Source organism: Gopherus evgoodei, chromosome 2 (genome assembly GCF_007399415.2).
Source record: "Gopherus evgoodei ecotype Sinaloan lineage chromosome 2, rGopEvg1_v1.p, whole genome shotgun sequence".
Lineage (NCBI taxonomy): Eukaryota > Metazoa > Chordata > Testudines > Testudinidae > Gopherus > Gopherus evgoodei.
The window spans coordinates 186,436,245-186,462,564 of NC_044323.1; the positions used below are offsets into that span (position 1 = coordinate 186,436,245).

At 39.0% G+C, this 26,320-nt stretch overlaps 1 long non-coding RNA gene across 2 annotated transcripts in view; it reads right to left on the reverse strand.

Moving 5' to 3' along the window:
- LOC115646559 overlaps positions 1 to 25,732 on the reverse strand; it is a 40,784-nt gene extending 15,052 nt beyond the window's left edge. The window contains exons 1-3 of one of the 2 annotated variants that reach the window (XR_003999060.1): positions 25,128 to 25,732; positions 12,798 to 12,911; positions 6,449 to 6,496 (exon numbers count right to left, since the gene is read on the reverse strand). This is a non-coding gene — a long non-coding RNA (uncharacterized LOC115646559). Of the gene's footprint in view, positions 1 to 6,448; positions 6,497 to 12,797; positions 12,912 to 24,114 lie in introns of both variants that reach the window. The other variant, XR_003999059.1, reaches the window with a different exon arrangement.
- Positions 25,733 to 26,320: the final 588 nt, after the last annotated feature.

A 26,320-nucleotide genomic window follows, 5' to 3' on the forward strand; every position in this document is an offset into this window, starting at 1 on the left:
AGCACATCCAGACCCATGGACTTGTGCTCATCCAGCTTTCCTAAATAGTCCTGAACCAATCCTTTTTCCACAGAGGGTTGGTCACCTCCTCCCCATGCTGTGCTGCTCAGTGCAGTAGTTTGGGAGCTGACCTTGTTTGGGAAGACAGAGGTAAAAAAAGCACTGAGTACATTAGCTTTCTCCACAACCTCTGTCACTAGGTTGCCTCCCTCATTCAGTAAGGGGCCCACACTTTCCTTGACTTTCTTCTTGTTGCTAACATACCTGAAGAAACCCTTCTTATTACTCTTAACATCCCTTGCTATCTGCAACTCCAAGTGTGATTTGGCCTTCCTGATTTCATTCCTGCATGCCTGAGCAATATTTTTATACTCCTGCCTGGTCACTTATCCAATATTCCACTTCTTGCAAGCTTCTTTTTTGTGTTTAAGATCAGCAACAATTTCACTGTTAAGCCAAGCTGGTCGCCTGCCATATTTACTATTCTTTCTACACAGCGGGATGGTTTATTCCTGCAACCTCAATAAGGATTCTTTACAATAATCAGTACAATCAGAATAATCAATAACAGCTCAAGCAGTCAGGCAACAGAAGGGCATATGCATATTGTAAATCCTGTCATCTTGCCTTAAGAATAAATACACTTAAATGGTTCTTTTCTTATTTGCTTTGTGATTTTGTTAAAAAATGGCCTGACAGCTCATGGAACTCCAGGTTTCATGCCCCTGAGTTTTATGCACAAGCCACAACACTATACTTTTTTCTCTCTAAGGCCTGATAATAAGAGTTGCTGTTTGTTGGTCACCTCAGATGGAGCTATGGGCACTGAATGTCATTTGAGATCACACCAAAAGGCATGTCACTAAAGGCTCAGTCCTTACAGATGATGAGCACCCTCAACTCCCACGAAGGCAGGATCAGGCCCTAAGACAATCCTGTTTGTTTTTATATCTACTTTAGGATTTTAATTAGAACAAATAGAAAACACTTTTTTCAGCAGAGCCATGCAGAACACCTGCAGTAATCTACACTCAGGAAAACAATTTAAGTTGGATTTAATATTCTAAAACTGCTTTATTGCAACATCATAGTGCTACTGTCCAAAACTGAGTCTGTATAAAGTGTTATGTTTGCCAGACTGATGTTAGCATGTATGGTTTAAATGATGACACAAGCAAAACTCTCCTCTGGAATGGACAAATTAAAGATACCAAAATATTATGTTTCCTTTTGCCAATGAGAACAGCTGGCAAGATGGCTTTACTGAACACAATTGCAGCCAGCAGACATAGGTTATAATTTTCACAGGCTTTGTTTCTAAAATATGGAGTTAACAAAACATGCTATTTTTTTCTTTTGAAATTTGAGGGTTTATATCTTTCATCTGGTGAAATTTAGCGTAAAAGTGAAAATAATATCAAGGTTACAAGCATCATAGGGAGGCTGCTAATGTGGGGAAAAAGGGCATTTGGCCAGTTAAAATAATAAAAGACTATAGTGCTTTCCCAGTGATGGCTGAAGCCAAGTGAGGTCTTTTCCAACTGGAGCCACAATAGTCCTTTTCAGATTATGTGGTTTGGCACAATACAGAATGAGTAAACTTACTTTCCTAGAAGAGAAAACATAACAGAAACAACAAGGTCATGCAGTATTAGGCCTTAGGTAAGCAATAACACACCACAGGGTGTACATTGAACAGCCAGTATATGTACACCTTGGATGTGCTGAAGCATAGCAAAATGGCTCAACGCGGAATATGCATATATTGTCTGCTGACTCCATGCTCTTATTAAAGAATAGATTTTCTATTAGCAATATGTAATTTAAAATAACTGTTAATGTTTGGGATCTGTGTTTCTGGCACTTGAGCTGCTGTGCCGATACCAACAAGAAGAATGGTTTTGCTCATTTCACCTCAGATAATAATACCTAGCATATTTAGGGCCAGATTCCTATTTACACTAATGCCACTTCACACTCCTCTGGCAGTGCTAAAGGGCCCTTAGCACTACCAAGACAGTATAAATCAGCCTCAGAATGAGGCATTTAGTGTCTTACATGTTGAAAGCACTGTACACAAATTAGCTAATGAATCCTTAAAACATTCCTGTGAGGTAGATAAATTAGTAATAATATTGCCTCACCCACACTTTACAAAAAACAGATGAGGAACCTAACCGAGAAAAGTGGAAAAAATTGCCCAAAGGCTTAACAATTTAGTTAGTGGCAAGGCTGGAATTAGAATTTAGGACTTCCTGACTCCTAGTGAGCGTTCATTCTTCCAGCCTTTTTAATCTTTTTCTTATATGTACCCATCCCAGTCTTCTTTCTAGCCCATTATGCCCCTTTTGTGGACAATTAATTCAATTCCTAAAGTTTGAACTGTTTTCTGGTTTGAGAGTACCCTGGAAAGGATCTTCACTCCTAGTATCACTCTGCTATGCCCTTTCATAACAATACTGATACAGTCTTCCGTGTTTTAAATATAGGCTCCTACTTCTCTCAAGAGCTACAGTTTGGGTTTTTTAAAATGGTGATATATCTTCAGTAATGCTGCCCCCTCAGAGCTCTGAGAGGTGAAACATGAGTACTGTTTGAGTATCAGGCCAAAAGTTCAGGCAACACTTTGGGAACTTGGCTGAAGGCCCAAACATTACCACTAGGGTGGAGGAAGAGGAGCCATGGAGAGAAGGAAATGCAGAGTTGAAGTCTTTTCTCACGTGACAAATATATATTTCCTCAGATATTTTAGGTCGCAAGATGAGTTACTTAGCAACACATCTTATTCCTAAGGGAATTCTGCGCCAAAAAATTAAATTCAGCGTACAATATTTTAAAATTCTGCAAAAATTATTTGTCAAAATAACACTGTATAATTATGCCAGTTTCAATTGTTTTGTTAATTTATTTCAAAATACCTATCAGCAGGTATGTCTGTAACAATACTGACACCAAAAAAGATTCAGGAAATGTTTTTTAACATACAGATTCCTTAGTAGGCATATTAATACAGAACTTGGAGTAATAATTCATTTAAACTACAGTACAGAAACTCATTTCCTGCACCCCTGAGAAGCAGTGCAAAGGCTTTGGGGAATCAGGGCTAATGGAGGAGCTGAAGGAGACAGAAGTAATTGCTGGGCAGAAACCTGGGAGTGAACCTAGAGGGTGGTTGGGTGTGAGTGGCCGAAATATGGAACAGATTCTTTTTTGTTGTTTTTTTTTGGGGGGGAGGGGGATTGTTAGGGAGTTTGGGAGCCTCCCCCGTGCAGACCCTGGCTGACCCCTAGCTTCTTCCATTCAGTCAGGCACATCTGCCCCATCCCTGTGTATCCATGCACCCTCCCCCTCCCCATGTGGCTCTGCACCCCCACTCTGCCACCTCCATCTGTTCTGCACCCCTCTTCCCATTCAGCTTCTGGCTCAATGCTGTCACCCCACTAGTTCCTGTACCCCTCTACAGTCTGTCCCTCTCCCCACTAGCCCTTCTGTACCCCAGTCTATGACCCTTCCAGCAGCCCCATGTGCCCCACGCAATCTGTCCTCATATTCTGTGCCTCCTCATCTGGCCCTGCAGACAGGGCGCTCTGAGGAAAGCAGCCTCTCCTCCCTCAATGATTTGCAATAGCCTTTGTTTTTTAAATAAAAATCTAATACAGAAGGATAGCACATTCAGCTGAAGTCCAAAAGAAGGAAAAACAAATACTATAATGTAAAGGAAAGCATGATGACCCTGGGTAAGCACAGACTATAGTAGCATTATGAAAACAATCCTGCTGAGACATCTGGTTATTTCTCTTGTAATGAGATCATTCATAAGAAAACAGGGCAACATGCCAGAAGGAAGTTGGAGGGGTGGGGAGGGGGGGAGAGAGCTTTGACTCCCACCACCAGGTGGATCACACACCTAAAAGAGAATTACCAACTTTTACCTGTACTATCAGATATATTCATTTGACAACAACTATATCACCCCTGCAAGTCAGCCATTTTGAGACTATATGGAAGGTGTTTATATAGTGGAACTTGCTTATTTATTATTTACTTTACTGTTATCACAAACTCTGATATTAGGGGCCCTGATAGGCTGCACAAATCTCCATCACTAGCCTGCCTCTTCCACTTCCTACCACCAGCCCTGAGCAGTAGCTTTTCCACTTAAAACTCCTCATACAAATCACAATATCCCTCAGTGTAGTACAGTCTATTTTTGTTCAGTATTCTTTATTTATCTATCTATGTTCCACCACCACCCTATCTTGTAAAAATATATAGTGGTGCCCAAAACTTTCCTGTCCTTATAATTGATTAACCTGTTCTGTGCTGGTTTATGACTTTTTCATTATAAAAAGATTGCAAAATAAAATTGCAGGGTTTATTTTTATTATTGACCAAATTAAAAAAAAACCCTCTTACATTTTATTACATATAGTAGTAATAAAAATGGTTTTCACACCTCATCACTACCTAAATATCTCACCTAGAATATTCAGAGTCTAATGCAAGCATGCCAAAATTGTCAAGCTTTGCTACCTAAGGTTAGGCACCTAAATTTCTATTTAGTCCCTGATCCTGCAAACACTTCTGCCCATGAGCAATTATTCATGTGACAAGTCCCCTAATTTCCATGGGACTCCTTTAAAGCACAAAGATCCTCAAAGGTGTAAGTGTAAAAAGATGAGGCCCACAGGCACCTAAGTAAATGTCCTAATTTTCAGTTGTGCTGAGTAACTACAGCTCTCGCTGATTTTTGTGGGAGCTATGGGTCTTCAGCACCTCTGAGAATCAGGACATTTATTCAGGTGTTCAAATATAGATTTACGGGTCTAATTTTTTAGGCACTCGAGTTTTGGGCTTTACTCTCTATATTTCCACACCAAAAACTTCTCATCTCTGCATCATCAGCTCTGTGCTATCTTTTGTAAATTTCCCACAGCAGAGCCACCCTGGGTATATTCAAAAGAGACACAAAATTGTGAACTGAAAGCAAAATGACTAGAAAAATCTCTTTCCAGTTTACCTACCAGAAAATACCCTCCGTATGTTTCAGCATATATAGATGCCAAACAAAAAGCCTAATGTTTGTACTATCAACTCATTAGCCCAGGGGTAGGCAACCTATAGCACGCGGGCTGATTTTCAGTGGCACTCACACTGCCCGGGTCCTGACCACTGGTCTGGGGGGCTCTGCATTTTAATTTAATTTTAAATGAAGCTTCTTAAACATTTTAAAAATCTTATTTACTTTACATACAACAATAGTTTAGTTTTATATTATAGACTTATAGAAAGAGACCGTCTAAAAACGTTAAAATTTATTTCTGGCACGCAAAATTAGAGTGAATAAATGAAGACTCGGCACACCACTTCTGAAAGGTTGCCGACCCCTGCATTAGCCAATCAACTTCCCATTTCCATAAGTAATAAAGCTTTCTTACCCTGAAAAATCTGTCTAGTGCTGCATTTAAAAAATTCATTCACAGAGTGCTTGTCAGCAAAAGCTGCAGGAGGGGGGAAAGAATTATTTTATATAAGAATTCTCCTTTAATTTTCTTTTTCATAATTATTGTAAGGTGGTTCACTACTTTGCACTGAAAATTCATTTCTCTGCTTTGGAAAGCCAGTGATTTACAGTAGTATATCAATAATTTTATACATTAGCTTTATTAGCAAAGATCATTCTAATTATAATATATAAGTGACCATCTTGTTTACAATTTCGTTGTGAAAATCATCATTCTTGCCTCTACAGTGCTTCTTTTCTACTTCTGTTTTGTATATATACTTGTAATGCCCTTACTCCAATAGTTTTATGAGTGCTTTCCAGTAGTGCTTTAAGCAATGTGACTGATTCTGTAGTGTATTCTCTCAATCATCATTACACTTTTATCTAATTAAAAGTAGTAATATAATATACTTTTGCACCTTTCAGTTGTTACATGACAAGTAACTTTGTGTAAGTATTTTGCAAAGTCCTCTGTTTTAGCACTGTAGAATAAGTCTAACATGTCCTAAAGAAAAGAGACTAATGAGACAGCTTCAGTGAAAGCTTCAGCTTGACAAATACACAGTTACTGACTTAACTAGCAAAGCAGAAGGGGTGGGAGGTAGGAAAAGGTGTCGTCTTAAGGCAACTCTTGTCAAATTGATAACGCAAGAAAGTCATTCAGTTTTAGCTTGGGATTGTTTACTCCTCTGGTAAAATGGAGGTCTGTGAAAGTTATTTGTTTATATTTGTCCCAAATATCTCTCACAAGCTAATGAACCAAGATCAAGGGAAATAATATCTTCTGACATGAGTACCAACTCATTTATACTATTTGCATATGCTTGATTTATTTAAATCAGAGACTTTAGGGCTAATTTTAAACATACGGCCTTTCAAACTGAGCTTTATATTTTAAATTGAGGTTTTCCCACATCCCTTAAGTCACCATATGACACTTACCTGCTTAGTATTATAATAGCCCATGCCTCTCAAATCAAGACATATTCCCTAAAGACAAAGTAGAAAAACCATTAAAAGAGCTGTAGGAAGTCAACATTTAATACTCTCACCTTAAACTCTTGAACAGGTAACCCATATTAAAAAATGAAGTGGACCTTCTTTTATCTGAAAAAGCAAAATACCACCTTATAATTATAAGAAACAGATGTCCTTCAAGCTTACCAACAAATTTGGCAAATTAGCTAGCAATTCATATACAGCTCAACATCAAAAGTATTATAGCAACAGTCAAGGTAGGATATTAGATAAAACTAGTTACCAATTTACTAATAAAATTAGCCTGAATTTCTATAAGAAGGTGTATATTCCTGAAGAGAAGCAGAGTCCTACTGACACCAAGGGGTTCTTACAGGAGTTAAAATTCCCCACATTAACAGAAAATATACCATACTCTTTTCAGAATGCCGTAATTTTGAATGAAATCCAAGAAGCTATTAAATAGCAACAATCTGTTAAAGTTGCAGGTTCTAATGGCTACTCCATCCACTTCTGTAAGAAATTTTCTAATCCCATTGTTCTGTTTACAGAAAATACACAACTACAAACAAACAAAAAAGCTCTACCACTTACTTTTAACAAGGCTACAGTAATTTATTTCACCCAGAAAGTAAAAACTGGAACTGTGTGCCTCTTACCTTCCTCTTTAACACAAACAAGAAGTTTTCACTAAAGTGTTTACCAACAGAATAGCTCTCTGTTCTCTGCTATTATACATATACAGCAGTCTGATTTTATACATCTCTGCGCATCTAGCAATAGTATAGAAAAACTTAAGCATTAGTCACTCCCTAAAAGATTTAGGCTATTGTAGAGCGCTTTGACACATTGCTGTTTCAAACATCTTGAAGAACCTGCCCCAGCATCTGAAAAAGCAGAAAAGTATATTTTCTGTTTGTTTTTCTTCCTTTTCCCCGTTAGCACCTTTCTTCCAATCAGATCTGTATCTGCTTCTATCATGTGCATGATATTACCTAGAAAGTGCAGGTTACTTTCCTACTGCTGTTTGGGTATCAAGTCTTTTTCCACTTCTTCAGTGCGCACTGCCTTCACTGGTGTATGAGTGGCACCTGGGAATTTAAATGTGTCTTATTCCACAGACCTAATTAGCTACTTCTGCAAACACTGGGCCTTGTTTTGTTTGTAACCAGAGAGAGGGAATATGTACCCAGAAAGAGGTACATTTTGTCAAGGCTATTCTACATTCAACTTTAGTTCTGTCTCATCTCCATGTGAAAAACTTATGAACCAAATTTCTTGAAACATATCAAAAGTACTTGTCCTCATTGAGGAACAAGCATGTGGTATATCTGGAAACCAAATAGTTTTTGGGCTATGCAACACAACAAAAGGTTGCAAACTGGAGCAAAAAGCAGGGAAATGCAGTCTTTTCCTCATCATTTTATAATTTGGAAAGTGCTGGACTGACTTTTTAATTTTACCAAAAAATGAACCACTGAGATAAGAAATTTCAGTCCATCAGGAATTTTTGTGAAAGTGACAATATGCGTCAACCAAGTTTTAGAATAGAATGGCTTTTCCAGCCTTAACTACATAGTGGCTATCATGCCTCCATACTACTGCAAGAGAATAGAAATATTGTGATTAGGCACATAAACATCCCATTTGTGTGTACCTTGTCCTGGCCACATCATAACAAAGACAAGAAGCACGGATGGTATAATTAGGCCACAACATTATTCACTTACTGGGAATACCCTATAATAAATTCAACAGTGCAGGTCATCATTTTTTTTCCAGCTATTTAGGCTGGTGTCAGCCTTTCCCAACCTGGAAAACAGGCTGGGGCCCTGCCACCCTGCCCTTATATGAGGGTTAAGGGGGCTGAAAAAAAGGGGTAAGTTATGTCCCCACTGTACTAGGAGTTAGGAGCCCCAAACCTCTTCCTCCAATTCCTTAGGGGATGCCCTAAATCCCCCTCAAATGCTGTTTATCAGAGAACCATATAACCTCTCTGGAATGAGTATGGCACTGGACACCTGCTAACTACTACGTTGCAACCACTTGACCCAATTTCTTTCCCTACCCCACCGGGTCCCTGATTTGCTGTGGTGAGAAGGGGAAAAAAAACCCACCCCACTTTTGCCAATCTGAGGGGAAGGGAAAAATTCCTTCCTAAGCCCTAAAGAAAAAGGCAACTAGCACAGTGCGGATAGCAGAGCACTGGGAAAACAAAATTCTCCTCTGATCCCAGGTCGGAGAGTGCATGTTGCTACCCCATGATTGCTGAGACACAGGACTTCTCCAGAACTGCTAGAGATTTAAATACCTTCCTTCCATGGGCATCTAGAGGGGTAGTGTCCCCCACCCTGCCTGGCCACTTCCTGTTCCTCCCTTGATGTATTCAGGTAAGTTCTCGCATCCTACGCCCACTATAACCTAATTGCAGAAAGGCCCCTTGCAGAGCAATGACCCTTTTTCCTTCAGGCAGCCTGACAAAGACCCACCACATTCAATTGCAGTGAGCACATTGTGAACTAAATGCATTAAGTGCACTATTAGTAAACAGGTTACGGCTTGCTGGAGGTTTTCTTCCCTAATAATTTTTAGAAGTTATGCTTATATCCTTTTATTTTTAATTTGTGCATTTGGGTATTAATGTGTCATCGGCATGCTCTGGATTTGCATATGCTAAGAAGATTATCTCAATTTCCCAACCCAACCCAATAACCACACTATTTAGGGGAGGGAAAGAACAATAAATAGTAGTAGATGCCTCAGAGCACTGTAATCTTGAATAGGGAATCTTCCAAAAACACAAGATGGAATGTGTTCCAAGAATGCACTACCATCTGAGCCCTGGGAAAATGTAAATGGGATGTAGAGGAAATTAAGCATGAATGGAAAAATGGTTTTGTCCTTGTACTGTCCAAAATAGCTGTTTTGTTTTCTGAAAACATAAGGTAGAAGAACAACAGAAAGAAAATCATGTTTGTGCATAATACATTAGAAAAATTGTTCAAGCAAGAGTCAACTGTGTGTAAATGACCTCTGTAATTCTTTTCAGTTTTGCAATAAGAAAACAATTTAGCTTGATAAATAGGTACCAAATTATTTTTTAGCAGCTAGGAGCAAGTATTTTTTGTTTTCTCTGTTTCTATACAATTCACTTTCTATTGCATTTATTTTTGTCCTGCTCTGCTCTTTCAGTTACTGACTGTCTGTTCTAGATTGTTATGACATCAGAATCCTAGAACACACAAACAGGAGGCAGATAGAAACTGAATGGGATGCAAGAAGAATGTCTGTCTGACTAGGTATGTGCTGTTAAGCTGAAATAGCATCAGGAAACAGTGGCAAAAATAATAATTACCACAGGAAGACAGAATCTGAGTATTAGGAAGAGCAAGGCAAACCTAATATATGAGAAAAACAACCCAAGATTCAGGAAAGCTATAAAAAAAAAAAAGCCAAGAAAAAATTAAGGGAAGCAAATTCCATAAACGTAAAATTTTTCTGAGATTGTGCTGTGGCTTAGCCTACAGAATCAAAATTCAAACAAAGTTTTAAGGTTTTCTTGTGCACTCATAATCTATTCCTTTGAAAACTAATATTTCCCCAGTTGATAGATAAAAACTATGGATCACATAGCACTATGGGGACTCTTTATATTTTTCTGCTCTTGAAACATTTGAAAATACATCACAGCACTGTACTATTTAAGGAATTGCCATTATTTGAGAACAAGACCAGATTCTTGGGTCAATGAAGCAAACAGAGAAAAAAACATGGCAAAGGAGAATAAAAACTGTTTTTAGATTCTTCAGGAATCTCAAAATATAAAGAAACCACAAATTATTTTGAAAACAAAATATAACAATTATATATGTATTCTATAATGACATACTGAATATTAAGTAAACACACACATATACACACACACACAATCTATATATTCATTATAAATTATATATATATTCCTATATTGATGATTTACAACATCATTTGGAAGAAACTGCAACTTTAAGATCTTTACCAAATATTCTATTAGCAGTTGGTAATAACATACTTCACATTATCCTGAAAAATAAAACATGTAAATAGCAAAGTGAAAATGATTTGGAGGGGGGAGGGGGAACCTCCCTCTCTGAGTGTCTGGTCAGCTACATTGATCAGTGTGAAAATGAGCTAGGGAAAGAGACTTGGTTCTCTTTCCTGTCCCCTCTGGCGTGGATTGTGCATAGGAGTAGTTGTCTAGGACCCCCCTCAAGTGCAGAGGGATGGATGGATTTATCCCAGACCCTTGCCTGGGGAGCATATAGGAGAAAAGCTCTAAGTGCATTCCTTCCCAACCCCCACTTCAATAACAATAATAATTCCTAGCTCTTATATAGTGATTTTTATCAGCAGATCTCAATGCATATGCCATGCTTATTTAAGGACAAGAATTATTTTTCCCAAGAGATAACTTCTGGCCCAGAAAGTTTTCCTGAAAAGGGTTCACGTTCTTAACCGGCATAGAATGTAAATTAGCCAATAGCAAGATGCAGCTGAGGTCCTCATTTAGGGATATCATCAAAATTGCCCAATATGTTGATAAATGTCAGCATTTCAGCAAGTGTTTAAAAACATGCCCGAGTGTATCTGCACACAGTTAACTGTCATGTGAAATATTGGTGTGCTCTCAAATACTTTGGATGAATTTCTGGAGGTGTGCAGAAAATTTAGTCATAAGAATGTGGATTTAGATAACGAGGACTACATTTACAGAGCTCATATTAAGTGCCTCATGACATGTAAAATTGCACAAGCACAGGAATGGAATTGTTTTCAGATGAACAACTACTGATCAATGCCCTTTTGATGATTAAATATGTCCCCTTCTAGTCATGCATTAATTTGCATTATGGTTAACAGCTTATTTCTTGCCATATCAAACAATAGACTTTGCAACGAGGAAGAAAATCAGTAGCAGGTGAAGCTCATTTTTCAATCTTCTTGAAATCTATTTGCTGTTAATTTTATATAAAATAATTTAACAGAAAAATATGTTTGTAAGTCCTCAGAGGTTAATTAGGGTTTGTCTTGCCTGTACTTCTGAGATAGTTGCTCTTCCACAAGTGTTGAAAGTCTGAGTTTTTAGTCGTACTCCCAAGGTACAAATGGCATCTCTCTTCTCTCCATTTATACCTCAATCCAGAGGGTCTTGTGGTTAAAATACGTCAGGAGACCTGTGCCCACTTTGCCACAGAACTCTTGTATAACTTTGGGTAAGTCGTTTAATCTTTCTGCACCTGTTTTCCAAACAGTAAAATGGAGATATTTATCTATCTCCTATAGTTGTTTACAGTGGCTTAATTAATATTTGTAAAGCACTTTAAGAGCCTCATATTGAGGGGCTATATATATGCCAAGTATTATGATTATATGCTATGCTGATATGATTAATTGGGATCTTTGATCATTTTTATAAACTCACAGTTTTTTCTACACTTTCAGATGTCATTTTATTGGCAACTGCTCCAAATTTACTTGGACTGTGAAATATGTTTGGGGTTCTCTGTGCAAGAACAACTTATTTATTGTCCGAATAAGTATATGTTAGTGGACAAGATATTAATGAGGAATTTCTCTTATATCGCCACTTGTTAGTTATTTTTAATTTTTGGTGTGTTCTTGTCCTATCTTTTCCACTTGGTCATGTTAACCCTTGAGGGCTCAGCCGAATGTTAATTCATCATTTAGCAATAAGGCATTCCCTGGGAAATATCCCACCCTCTTCCACCCTCTGACTCCACCACCTCAACCAACCTCACAATCATCATTGCTGTGTATGGTATTAAATTGTTTAAAACTTATACTGTGTATATATGTGTGTGTTTGTGTGTATATGTGTATACACATAAATAGTCTTTTGTCTGGCGAAAAAAAATTCCCTGGAACCTAACCCCCATTATTTACATTAACTGTTATGGGGAAATTGGATTCACTTAACATCGTTTCACTTAAAGTAGCATTTTTCAGGAACATAACTACAATGTTAAGTGAGGAATTACTTAGTTGAAAATAGATAATAGAATTACATCAGGCTTTTAGAAAACTGACCTGAAGATACAATGCAGATTTTTTTTCCTCTATAGTTAATAGCATTATTAGTAATTTTTTAACTGAGGCTGGAATGCTGATATTTAGAAATGGTTTGCTGTTCTCTGAAGTACTGAATGCATATTCTAGAGCAGGATGAAAACTAGGTCAAAAATACAGATTTTCAATTTTCTTTTAGTATAGCACCTAGCAAATGAAAGAAAACTTCTGAATGAGGTATGCCTACCTGATGATCCCATCTTTGTTGATCCAGAGGAAGTGAAAGGACCAACCACAATCCAAGCCATGGGGATGAGGTGGAAATTTTTTTCTGGTCCCAAATTTGGCAAAAAATCTAATCCTGTAAAAATGAGCAAAAAGTATTGTAGTTAAACAGCAAATCTCATTCGTATATTAAGAAACCACTCATATCCAAATCAGTATAATTTTTTTTCTTGAATCCAAGAAATGCCTTTAAGGATGGAGAATTGTGTCTTAATTAAATATTGCTAGAAATTGTGTGCTCATGCTATCCTTTAAGAGAAGTTTAAATGATGACTTCATTTGTATTTATCATACTTATTATACACAGAGCAGGTAGCACTGCCAATCATTAAAGTTGCTCAGTAATTCCCACTATAAGACCCTATCAGTTACTTATAACATTACTAAACTTTTGAGTTTAAATTTTCCATGCTGGGTGTGTGCCTCATGCTTATCATTTCTGGAAAATTTCAACAAGAATAACTCAGCTGTTTCTGAGAACAACGTTAGGGGAAAATATGTACTAGAGTAGTGTCCAGTTCTGAGTGGGACTTGAGGAAAGATATGGACAAAGCAACAAAAATTATTCTAGAAAATCTAGATCTAGAAAAGATGACCTACAAGGAAAGGTTGAAAAAACTGGATTTGTTTAGTCTGGAGACAACTGAGAGGGGACATGATAACAGTCCTGAAATACATAAAAGTTTATAAAGAGGAATGTGATAAACTGTTCTCCTTAATCACTGAGGACAGGACAAGTAGCAATGGACTTAAATCGCAGTAAGCAAGAGTTAGATTAGACATTAGAAAAAACTGCCTTACTATAAGGGTAGTAAAGCACTGGAACAAATTATCCAGGAATGTTGTGGAATCTCTGTCATTGGAGATTTTTAAGAACAGGTTAGACAAACACCTGTCAAGGATGGTGTAGATAATACTTAGTCCTGCCTCTGTGCACGGGACTGGACTAGATGACCTCAGTTCCAGCCCTGCATTTCTATGATTCTGTTATTTTGCCCATGTTAAAAGTTCTTGAGACCTTTTCTTTGAAAAGCTCAGCTGTCCCCATGCTTTGCAGCAGGGTCTTGAAATTTGGCAGGGGATTTGTGCCAGAGATGTACCTTTTGCCATCCCATGAAAATCTGCCCAAATTTGACCAAATTACAAGCCTCTGAAAAATCAAGTTGGCACTATGGTTGCCAACTTTCTGATTGCAAAAAACTAAACACCTGTGCCCCATCCCCTGCCCCACCACGAGGCTCCGTCCCTGCTCCACGGCCCTACCCCTGCTCACTCCATCCCCCCTCCCTCCGTCACGCGCTCTCCCCTGCCCTCACTCACTCCATTTTCACTGGGCTGGGGCAGGAGTGAGAGCGGGTGAGGGCTCCGGGCTGGGGCTGGGGATAAGGAGTTTGGGGTGCAGGTGGGGGCTCTGCCCTGAGGCTGAGGGGTTCAGCTGTGGGAAGGAGTGTATGAGGAGGTGTGGGCTCTGAGAGGAAGTTTGGGTGCGGGAAGGGGTTCTGAGCTGGGGCACAGGGCTGGGGTGTGGGAGGAGGTGCAGGCTCTGGGAGAGAGTTTGGATGCAGGAGGGAGCTCAGGGCTGGGGCAAGGGGTTTCCCTGTGGGGAATCTGTGGGGGTTCCCAGCCAATGGGCGCTGCGGAGCCAATGCTTGGGGTGGTGTCTGCGCCACAGGCAGAGGCAGTGCACAGAGCCCCCCCTGGCCACATCTGCACCTAGGAGCTGGAGGGATATGCTGGCAGCTTCCTGGAGCTGCACAGAGCCGGCCACTGCGGCCAACTGACTTTTAGCAACCTGGTCAGCTGGCAACCCTAGCTGGCACATGTTCAGTAAAGATTTCTTAGATTGGAGCAGCTAAATTCCATGAAGATTCCATCCATCCTGGGCATGCTCAAGCGTGGGGCTGATTAGGACTTTCCACGACATTTCAGCCCTGGGACACTGCAGATCATGCTAGGTCTGGGCACCTTACCCGTGAGCAGGGAGACTGTCCTCCTTGTGCTCTCAGTAACCCCACTACTGGGTCAAACAGCAGCGATAAGAAACCTGCCTGATCTGAATGAAGAGGGGACAAGAATTGGACCTGTGGGGGTATTGATTGGGACAAGAAGTCTGAGAAAGGAGAGGCTGACAGAGGTGAGGATGGAAACTGGGAGTTAGGCTGGAGGGAGATTAGGACTGGCTGGACAAGGAAACTGGAAGCCGGGGGTGGTGGGTGACTGGGACTGGGTCATCCAGGAGACTAGGAGTCTGAGAAGAAAATGGTTTGGGAAGGTGATAGGTCATGAGCAGACTGAAATTGGATGAGGAGCCAAGGGAGAGACTAGGACTGAGAACCAGTGGGGTGGAGGAAGTGGAATAGATCAAACGATGAGCCAGGGATCAAGGGGAGAACTGGCATTGCCTGGGCAAAGAGACTGGTGAAGAGTAGGGGGCAGACACTGAGATTGGATGAGGAGCCCAGGGAGGGAAACATGAGCTATGAAGAGAGGACGGGTAGCACAAGACTGGAAATGCATCAAGTAGGGTGGAGGAAGTGGAATAGATCAAACGATGAGCCAGGGACCAAGGGGAGAACTGGCATTGCCTGGGCAAAGAAACTGGTGAAGAGTAGGGGGCAGACATTGAGATTGGATGAGGAGCCCAGGGAGGGAAACATGAGCTATGAAGAGAGGACAGGTAGCACAAGACTGGAAATGCATCAAGTCATTCCAGAATGGAATATATTACTGAACCAATAAATACATTTTGAAAGGTGCTTAAGGACCTGATTCAAATCCCACTGACGTCAATCGAATTTGAATCAGGCCCTTAAAATCTTTATTAAAATACTGTAAGTAAAAATTGTTAAGCATTGTGAAGATGATGAGCCAAAGAAATAGCAGTACAAGTTATTGACATACGCAGCCTGTTTTTTCACAATGCTGTGAAAAGTGTATTTAAATTGGAGTTGTGCAAAACTCAGTTCATTGTAAAGCTTTCCTTACACTACTGGGGCTCAGTCAGAGAAACCGCTATGTGAGGAGCCCTTAGTCATGTGAGCAGTCCTGTTGACATCAGTGGGCCTAAGAGCATGAAAAATGACTTAAGGCCTGGATTCAAAAAGGGACATAGGTCCCTACATCTGTGAGTTAGGAGCCTAAGTCCTGTTTTAGGTGCCACTGCGGTCCACAAAACTCCTGCTCAGCTACCACCCAACCCTGTAGGTGCCTAAAGTCACTCGGCTCCTAAGTTTTTGCAATAAAAGTTCCCTAAGCGCCTATGTTCCTGCCTCTGGGCATGCACGCTGCTGCCTCCCTTTAGCTGTCCGGGTTCATAGCTCTTGTCTATGCCCCAAAGTGATCCATGAGCTGGGAAGATAGGGGCTCCTCTGCCTAACTCATGTACAGAACCCAGTCTGGTAGGTATGCTCAGAGTCTCCTTAACACCACACAAAACAGCCAGCGGAGACCTCCCTTCAAACTAGGCTTGGAAAAATTAGATTTTCAAATTGGCAAATCTCAATAAAGTCAATTTCACAGTACACACACAAACTGATGAAAAAATATTTCTATTGATAATTGAAATTTACAATAAGCAGAGTAAGAAAAAGGAGTTTGACTGAAGGCTATCTGCTTTGTATATTTTGGCATGTGAGGTTGACAATTTGTGTTTTAAATGGTTATAAACTTTTTTAACTTTCTGAATATCAGTGTCTACTGTCATTAAATAAGTGTCTGATTCCCCCCATAATTTCCTGCAACTGTGAAAATTTAATTAGATTAAACATTTTTTAAAAAATGCTTAAAAATAAACATCAGTATTATCCATTGAAATTATTGGGGGAGTGGGGAATATCAAACCTACTTATAACCTTTAGCCCATTGGTTGGGCTACTTAAGGTACTTATAATGCAGGAGGTTCAAGTTTTCCCTCTGCCTGATGAGATGGGATTTGAACAGGGATCTGCCACCTTTCAGGTGAGTGTTCTAACCACTGGATGATTCTCACTCTCTCTAGTCCAATCACAGGCACCAACTCCAGGGCTGGAGCACCCACAGGAAAAAATTAGTGGGTGGTCTGCACCCACCGGCAGCAAAGCTCCCCCCCCACCTCCTCCTCTGCTTAAACAGCTGTTTGGCGGCATGAGCAAGCTCCAGGAGGGAGGGGAGGAGCAGGAAAGCAGCACACTCAGGGGAAGAGGCGGGGCTGGAGCAGGGATTTGGGGAAGGGGTTGGAATGGGGGCAGAGCAGGGGTGGGAAGAGGTGGGGCAGGGGTAGAGCCACATGGAAGGGGTGGGATGGGGGCAGGGCTGAGGGTGGGTTGAGCACCCAGGAGAAAGCGGGGAAGTTGGCACTTATGAGCCCAATTAATATTTAATTATTCAATTATTTCATTGAATTTAAATGTAAGTGGAACACCTGAATCGGAGAGACTGAGGGAGACCCACATAAGAATATCCCATAGCTCAGTGATTGGATCATTTACTTGGGTTTAATGTAGTTCTTATTCAAGAAAACTCTAACTTCAATAGACTTTTGAGCTGAGTAAGTAGATGGAGTCAAAACGGTAAAATACAGACCCTAAAATTTGTATCACATGCTGAGAACAATAAACCTGATTTATGCACCTTACAATGAAAATGACATGTCAAATTAAAACACTGTTCAGAGTACAAACTTTTATTAGTACCATTGCATTACATTTTAATGTAATGCCTTGGTATTAACTATCCTATGTTACTTATTTACAGTATTAGATATGTAATAAAATATAAATATATTCAAATTCCTGTCAATTAAGGATTGAAGATTGTCTTTTATACTTGCACAGCAACTGTGAAAGTCAGTGGGATTTTCCTATTTCAAAAATTGTGGGATAATGCATACAATGAATCCTTAATCATTTTAATAGACCCTTTCTACTGGGTTACATTTACATGAAATAGCTGGTATATGTTGGGGCCAGGAGTTCCTGAATAAGCTAAGGTCATCCAAGGAAGAGCTAAGTTATTTATATCAATTTTTTATTATTTTTTGCCTCGTGAAAGAAGAAGTTGATTAACTTCCTTCTTGCACAATACTACTACATTTAGATGATTCTAACTCTGTTCATTGCTGAAACATATGGGAGTTTTGAGATGGTAGCGGAATGATGATTTGGATTCATTAAAACAGAAACATCATGCCAGGCAGCTCTATTGTTTGACTATAACTGAAATGCATGTGAAGTAAGTGACAAATCCTTAATATTTATTATAGCAAAAATAAAACCTGATTCTTGTCTGAAGGGCCATTTATCCAATATGTGTAATGTGTACATGGAATTTTTTCCTTATGTAGTGATTCAACATGAAGACTGATGGCAAATAATTTAGCAATTGTTTTAGTGAAACAGGAGCATACTGACACTGTAGGACTTGTTTGATTCAGTGATTTGAGGACAAAAATATAAATGGATATTGCAGACTTCTCAGGAATTTGAGTCTAATCCTTCTCATCTTATGTGAGTAGAGCAGCTGAGTTATAGGGGTTATTTGTCTGAGTAACGCAAACAGAGATATGGGCCAGATTTTGTAATGAATATGGAGGATTAAGTTATGAGGTCTGTATGGCATTTTCTATTTTAGGCCAACAGCTTTGAGGCCTCACTAACATGAATCTGAGTCTTTCTACAGATTACTACAGCGCCTCGTCTGTCTGAAGCTTTTTTGATAATGTCTTGATAACTTTGGAAATTATGTAAAGCACGTTCTGCTGCTGTTGCCATACTGTTACATTACATGGAGTTTAAACGGTGTTTGATTGACTTTCTCTCTGGCATCTGTCTACACAGAAATCTAGCACCAAAGGGCTTGATCTCAGTAGGAACTAAGCAGTTCTGCTCCGACTAACTTCACTGGGAGCTGAAGGTACTCAGCACCTTGTAGGAAGCACCCAGCCCTTCGCAGCAATAAAGCCAACAACAGGAGGAGAAATCTAGGTGGAGATGTTTTATTTCTGTCATGCAGGCTAAAGACATTAGAATACAGCCTCGCTCCCCTGGTTCAGATCATCAGACGCATTTCAAGCTGAAGCCCAGTTGGTACAAACAAAAAGGGGGGACTGCTGACAAAGCACTCTCTTTGGGGGCTCTGCCACTCTGGAATTCACCTGATGGTCAGAAATAGCTTGAATTTAAGGACCATCAGGGCACACGGCAAATCTTAGTTTTTTTTGCAGGCTTTTGAACATGATAGAGGATTGTGAGGGTGGTGAGCTGCTGGAGAAGAAGGGTGGTTTCAGCTTTTGATTTGCTTTGGTTTCTGGCTGTGGGTCATACTGAATGTCATTGATTCATTTTAGCTAAGTTGGAGTGTTCTTTTGAGGTTTTGTGTACTTTCAAATTATATCAGGGGGGCGTAGAGCATATGGACAGATACCCTTTTTTAATGTGTGCATATAAATATAAGATATGTAAAGTAAAGTTCTGTCTGGCTTCCATTTTAGGGACCATGGAAATATAAATGCCTGCTGTAAGCAACCAAATATTCTTTACCATGACTAGTGCTTAGATAATAATGGCAGCTCAGCAGTTACACGCAGCTAAGTAAATAACCAGGCACCTACAGACTTTAGCATATGAAGACATTTATTCTTCGTTAACTGCAGCAAAGAGTCCTGTGGCACCTTATAGACTAACAGATGTATTGGAGCATGAGCTTTCGTGGGTGAATACCTATTTCGTCGGATGCATCCCATGAAAGCTCATGCTCCAATACATCTGTTAGTCTCTAAGGTGCCACAGGACTCTTTGCTGCTTTTACAGTTCCAAACTACCACGGCTACCCCTCTGATATTTTTTTGACAGCGGCTTAAGTCTAAATCCACTGACATTAGTTTTTTAGTACCAAAAAGAATGCAAGATTGACAGCCCGGATGGTGCATTTCATTATAATGACAGAAATACAATATCTTGCTGTTCCCTGCTATATGATTAGCCAGTGTATTCTGGATGTTCATTCTTAGAGTTTGTTTACTCCAGGATATGAGTGTTTGAATAATTTGAATACAAGAAGCAACTTCCATTTATCATTTCATCAAATATACTGTCACTTATAGGAAAGAAACCAAAGCAACTTTCCCAAAAAGCAAAAAGGCCATAAACATAAAGCTAACAGGACCAATCATGCTGCCGTTAGAAGAATTGGTCCCAATATTTTGTTATATGTGCGATAGAATTAGGATCACTACGAAGTGTAGCTTTAGGGCCTGATCCCACAAACATTTACACATGAGTAATTTTGCTAAGGTGAATAGATCCATTTGTTGCTCATGTGCAAAAGTGACTGGGACTGTATTTTGCCCATATTGAAGATATAATTGTATGTAATAGTACATCACTGCAAAGGAATAATAAATACAAAGCCAGAGCTAATCCATATTATAGTATAATATAGCATTTTAGTTAAAAAGTTAACTTTGTAGATTGTACCATTTATTTTATTATGTGTAGTTATAAGAATATAAGAACAGCCAAACTGGGTCAGACCAATGATCCATCCAGCCCAATATCCTGTCTACCAACAGTGGCCAATGCCAGGTGCCCCAGAGGGAGTGAATCTAACAGGTAATGAATGATCAAGTGATCTCTCTCCTGCCATCCATCTCGACCTTCTGACAAACAGAGGCTAGAGACACCATTCCTTACCCATACTGGCTAATAGCCATTAATTGACTTAACCTCCATGAATTTATCTAGTTCTCTTTTAAACCCTGTTATAGTCCTAGCCTTCACAACCTCCTCAGACAAGGCGTTCCACAGGTTAAGTGCGCGCTGTGTGAAGAACTTCCTTTTATTTGTTTTAAACCTGCTGCCCATTAATTTCATTTGGTGGCCCCTAGTTCTTATATTATGGGAACAAGTAAATAACTTTTCCTTATTCACTTTCTCCACACCACTTGTGATTTTATATACCTCTACCATATCCCCCTAGTCTCCTCTTTTCCATGCTGAAAAGTCCTACCCTCTTTAATCTCTCCTCATATGAGACCCTTTCCAAACCCCTAATCATTTTAGTTGCCCTTTTCTGAGCTTTTTCTAATGCCAATATAACTTTTTTTGAGATGAGGAGACCACATCTGTGCGCAGTATTCAAGATGTGGGTGTACCACTACGATATTCTCTGTCTTGTTCTCTTTGAATGATTCCGAACATCCTGTTTGCTTTTTTGACTGCTGCTGCACACTGCATGGATATCTTCAAAGAACTATCCACGATGACTCCAAGATCTATTTCCTGATTAGTTATAGCTAAATTAGCCCCCATCATATTGTATGTATAGTTGGGGTTATTTTTTCCAATGTGCATTACTTTACATTTATCCACATTAAATTTCATTTTCCATTTTGTTGCCCAATCATTTAGTTTTGTGAGATCTTTTTGAAGTTCTTCACAGTCTGTTTTGGTCTTAACTATCTTGAGCAGTTTAGTATCGTCTGCAAACTTTGCCTCCTCACTGTTTACCCCTTTCTCCAGATCATTTATGAATAAGTTGAATAGGATTGGTCCTAAAACTGACCCTTTGGGAACACCACTAGTTACCCCTCTCCATTCTGAAAATTTTCCATTTATTCCTACCCTTTACAGAAACCATGTTGACTTTTGCCCACAAGTTATGTTCTTCTATGTGTCTGACAATTTTATTCTAAACTATTGTTTCAACTAATTTGCCCAGTACCGACGTTAGACTTACCGGTCTGTAATTGCCGGGATCACCTCTAGAGCCCTTTTTAAATATTGGCGTTACATTAGCTAACTTCCAGTCATCATATTACTCTATGTCAGCATACTTCAGTTTTGGCTGCATTTTATTAATTGCTTATACAACCATACAAATATTATTGCTATAGTTGCCATATGACTATATAGTTATATTTTTAACAATTTTTCATAATATAACAATGCCAACATTTATCTAATTTTTGAAAATGTTTGAATTTGTCTCTCTCCCTGACCCCCATTTACAATCAGCAGTATATTTAGAGGCACATGACAGTGCTGCTTATTTTTAAATATACAGCAGACCTAAATGTATAGCTTACTTGCAGTGTTCTCAAACATTTTCATAAGGTGCTTATAGCAATGTCTCAAAGACCACCTCCCCTCCTACTGGCCATCTCATAGCAACCTTGTGGCAACTACAGCAGATGCTTACATTAAAAAGGTAATATTAGACTGGATCAGGTACCAGCACCGCTTATTTTGAAGCATGAGGTAGATTTAGAGCCACAGAAGGAATCAATTGGCAGATTAAAGATGGGACCATTCAAAGAGGATCCGAGTCACGTTTATTGTTAATAAGGACCTGATCCAAAGCTCATGGAATTCAATGGGATTCTTCTAGCTGACTTCCATAGGCTTTGGATCAGACCATACAAATTTAGGGGAACAAATTAAGACATTGCTAAAAATACAGTTTCTTATCTTTTAACACTGTTTTGTAGCTGTAATTGAGGACAGCTAGCACCATGTGACCGACCAACTCTATACAGACCATCACCACTGTGATGAACATGGGCTCAACGGACTACCAGTAGTCAACTATAATACTAATATCAGTGCTAACCCATCTTTGTATGGAATTTTTCAAAAATTATTTATGTTCCAGTATGAAAAATTCATATTCTATACTAATTGTTACATTATCTATTATATCTTTAAGATGCATAGAAATGTAAAATATCTGTTATAAAGCAGCTCACATCTAAAATATACTTATTTTAATTCCCTCACAAAAAGTTTAGTTTGAATATTTTGCCTCTTATTGCCAAGGTAGCATAGCATAGTTTTCACACTTTCACCAAAAGAGTAGCAGTCTTTGCATTGTACAAAGCCCTTTCTTTGTTAATTTCTGAATACCACTTTAAAAGTGAAGAACACAAAATAGATTTTCACATCACTGATTACACTAATTAATTCCTGATAGTTTAGCAGCTAAAGAATCTGCTGCCCAGGAAAAACTGTTTGCTAAATCACAGTTACTGAATATTAAAAAACCTAAACCTTTTTCATAAGCATATTTAGTGCCTTTCCAAAGCCCTTTGTTACCATAGCACAAACTGCAAAACCTTCTGCCACTTCTACACATAGTATGAACACAGACTGAACTCCTATACTGAAAATTCAGAGATATAACACAGTGTAGGACGACGCAGTATCTTAAAATCCAGAATGGTACCATGCAAAGTTTTAAGAACATTCATAATGAAATCTAGTAAATCCTTATTAAATAATATTTAAGAGCAAACATTCAATGTAAAAAAAAGAAGTCTTTTGTCTTGTGTAGCAATTTTTAAAAAATGTACTTTGACTAAAGAACACCAGTTTTTATTTTAAAATCTACGTTATTAGTTTTATTAAAAACAGGTACTGAGGATATTTTGTACAGTATGTACAGAGATACTATTTGTCTATATAAACCTACAATAGAAAAGTGCATTTTTCCCCAAATGAAATTAGATAGAAATACTTACCTTCTTTCCATTTGAAAATATCTTTTGAAGATAAAATAGACGTGATGGTGGAATGAAAAACAAAACTGAGGTATATAACTCAAACACATACCAAAAACCCCACAACTGCCTCCATAAAGAATGCATATTTCTAAACTTCTGTGCCTCTCTCCCACTCTACTATTAAATGATAAGGACTCTATCTCAAAATACATGTTAAAATACTCTCCTGTATACTAACTGTAGGAACCGACATACTGTATAAATGCTACCTATTGTTTCAGAAGTCATGCATCCCGCTGTACAAAATTATGGCCAGTTCCCAAGTGAAGGTTTGTTACCAGAACAGCTTCTCAAGGCGTAATGAGAGCAGATTCAGAAGCACTGTGTTTCCCAGCTTGTTAAAAGAAGTTATTTTCAGTAAGAGATTTCCAATGATCAGCACATATTTTTCAGAGCATACACATATCATAGTTTAATTGCTGAAGAGGGGAAAAAATCCTGTTAGTGCTACATACAGTTGTTTTTATTGGCAATGGTGTGCATTTTAAAAATCAAATACTTAAGTAACGCAACCATGACCAGCAATTCCAGAAAAGGATTTTTAACCTGAAAACAGGTAACCATTCAAATAAGGCACAAAACCCATATTGGCTTAATTTATGAAAGCACTGCTACTGCTTTCATAGTGTGGATTCTCCACAGTGTTAATCATTTGCTGCAGTCTTTGTGCAAAAGTAAACAAATTAGTAACATAATGCCAACCACTACTCAGGAGCTAAACAAAATCATGAAGAATCACTCATACCTTAAAACACGCTTACAATGCAAATTTTTAACACGGTATATAGATTTTCCTGTGTTTTCAAAGTTAAAAGTAGCAAAGATTGAGGCATATACTAAGACATTTTTGTTCCAGTGTGATACTGATCCAATACCAGACATGATGACACACGATGGGCATTAAAACCACACTGTCAGCCTTAGTAAATTAGGAAAATTAGGTATCATTTGATGATATTCTATTGTTGCTATTGTAATCACAGTAATTTTCACTGGTAATGGTGCTTCATGATGAAGTGCGGTTCTCACAGGAAAATTGTGAAAGGTATCGAAAGATTCAGAATGTAGCATCTGGTTTTAAAAGCTCTTTAGATTCAAATTGGCGTTTTACTTTATCTTGAAAATTTATTAGAGATTCAGATCATGCCGGTTTAAATGGAAAGGTGAAAGCAGGGTAATTTCATTCTATGAATTATTCAGTTTCAGACTGGTGAAATTGCCATCCATGAACTGATTCTCTGACAGTCTCTTTTGCAGAACCTCCATTACGCTTGTCATTTTTATTTCTTTATCTACGATCTTTCTCTCAGTTACTGAGCTTGTCCCTTAGGGCTCTGCTTCACAAACCAAGTATTTCAAATTGGCAATAACCTAAATGTGTTGCTGTCTCAAATCACAGTCTCCACAGGCTATCTTTTCCAAATCATTAAAAACCACATCCATGATGATTGTCTGTTAGGCTCTTCGATTAGATGAAATTTAAAAAAAAAAAGCAGAAAAGAAAAAGAGGGCGGCATATAAAAAAAAAGAGTTATGTTCCTGTAACAGCCCAGAAGATAAAGTGATGCTTTGTGCTTCCTCCTTTGTTGTCAGTGTAACCCATTCTAGTTGCATAGCATCACGCAGAAAGAAACAACTGTTAAAGCAGGCTGACTTAGTGCCCTGATTTCCAACTAGAGCAGATAAGGACTGCACTACAGACAGACTAATCCACACAAATATACACTTAGAAACCAAGCACAATTAATAGCTGCTTACAGGGAAAGAAAAGGAGAAAAAAGAAGCAAGTGGATAACAGAAAGTGGAGTGTTTCATTCTCACAGGCTCCAACTGACACAGATTGCAATCCCAGAGACTCTCCACTTGATGGCTGGTTGTGTCAATGCTAGTCGACTGCCCTGTATCCAGAAGGACTGGGATTGATTTAGGTCAGCGAGTCTGGTTTCTTGTTTGAGCTTTGCTCTAACTGCTGCAGTTTCTTACAATCGATCTATAATGCCAATATTATATGTGACCCTTGGCTCATTTAGAAAGCTTCAGCAGTGAAGTGGTTGCAAAGGCCCCAGTCAGATAGTGAGAAGTGCCGCCTCCTTTGTCCTATTCTTGCAGGTATATCACCGTGGTATAAAAAACTATTAGTAAACAAGGTGGGAAACCAGTTGTTCTTCATCAGAGGGAATTTGGGTCTCAGGCTCCGAGCAGTAGCTGCTCAGCTGAAAACGCTGCCAAGTTAGAAGCCAGTGTGCACATCCAGGCTGCATGTCTGCTCTTATGCGAACAACAGTGAATTTCTCTCATATAAAAAAAAAAGACTGAAGAATTAAAAAAAACTGTGTTGCTTTGTGCCTAGTTCTATGCGTCTGCTTTGCCGCACTGCGACTAGAAAACTGCAGCACTAAGCTCTGGCAGTTGCGATAATGTAGAAAGCAGCAGCTCTGTGACACAGCAGTCAGCTGACTTGCAGTGTTATCATTCAATGTCCTCTATAGGATGAGGCCAGTTTCTAAGGTAGCACCAGAAGGATGACCTTGCATACAAAAATTGGACTAGAAAAAGTAGCTACACTCAAGATACACCTGGCAGTGATTTTTGGTGCCATTTTCCATCTACATAGTTTTCAGCAGTTTCATGGGGGTCTTGAATTTTTTTTTTTTAAAATGCCTTGCAAGAATGGAACATGTCTATTGGATGGTTAACCTCTTGTCACCAAAATAAGCAATATGATAAGCTATTGTTAATGACAACAGTTGCTATGACTAAGTACAGTGTTAGAAATGAACTAAAAATGCTGAATTGTAAGTCATGTGCTACAAAAAAGGTGAGGTTTACCTATGGAAGTATCTTGCCTGAATATGAACATGAACATGTCTCTGGCGCTCATATACTATGGGGTTAGTGCCTTAGAAATATAAGCCAAGATTTGGGAAGATATGTGCTTGAAGTTAGGTCCC